The following is a 938-nucleotide window of genomic DNA, read 5'->3' as shown; positions in this document are numbered from 1 at the left end:
GTCTGGCTCATAGGCAAAGCTGACTAGGAGGTAGGAGACAAGGTGATTTAAAGGTGTTTATAGGACTGTCCGGGAGCTCTGGTAGCATAGTGGCTAAGACACTTGCCTGCTAACCAGACGGCTGGCGGTTCAAACCCACCAGCCACTCCTCGGAAGGAAGGTTGGGCAATCCTACTTCCGTAGTGATACTGCCTCGGAAACCCAAGGAGGGGTCGCTATGAGTTGGGGCCGACTCGACGGCACATAACAACAACAACAACAACATAGGACTGTCCCAGATTCATAGCTCTGGCACCCCATACTCACCCGCTTCTTATCCCTCCTGATCCATTTTGAGTTTTAATAGTCATTTCATTACCCGTGATTTTGACTTTTTATATTCGTCTTTGCCTGTATTAGAGTGTAAGCTACCTGAGGGCAAGGATGATGTCTTACTCATATTGTACTTCCCTGTGGTGTTTAGTTCAAAACCATGTTGGCTGACTCAGGATGTTTAAGGGAGCTTCTTCTTTTTTGTTTGTTCCATAAATTAACCCAATTGAGATTAGAGATTGCTCAAATAATTTCTTTTAGAATGATCAGCACAAGGCTGATCCCTATGGGGAGGGGTGAAGATATCCCAAATGTCCAAGTTTTCCAAACTGCTGTGCCACTTCATCATCTCTAACATGAACTCCCCCTCTTTCCCTCACTACTTTCCCTCCTGTCTTAGGGTTCTTTACTTCACAGTAATATCTCACAGAACTCACACACTGTCAAGGAAATGGTTCACGTGGTGGTGGAGGTGAGGAGGCTAGCAGGTCTCAAATCCATGGGTCAGGCATATTCTCACTCACTGGTTGCAGGGGCTGTTGTTGTTGTTGTTATGTGCCGTCGAGTCAGCCCTGACTCATAGCGACCCCTCCTTGGGTTTCCGAGGCAGTATCACTACGGAAGTA

This window comes from Orycteropus afer, unplaced genomic scaffold (genome assembly GCF_000298275.1).
Source record: "Orycteropus afer afer isolate SDZICR_OR568_19922 unplaced genomic scaffold, OryAfe1.0 scaffold00065, whole genome shotgun sequence".
Taxonomy (NCBI): domain Eukaryota; kingdom Metazoa; phylum Chordata; class Mammalia; order Tubulidentata; family Orycteropodidae; genus Orycteropus; species Orycteropus afer.
Note: the sequence above shows the minus strand (reverse complement) of the source record.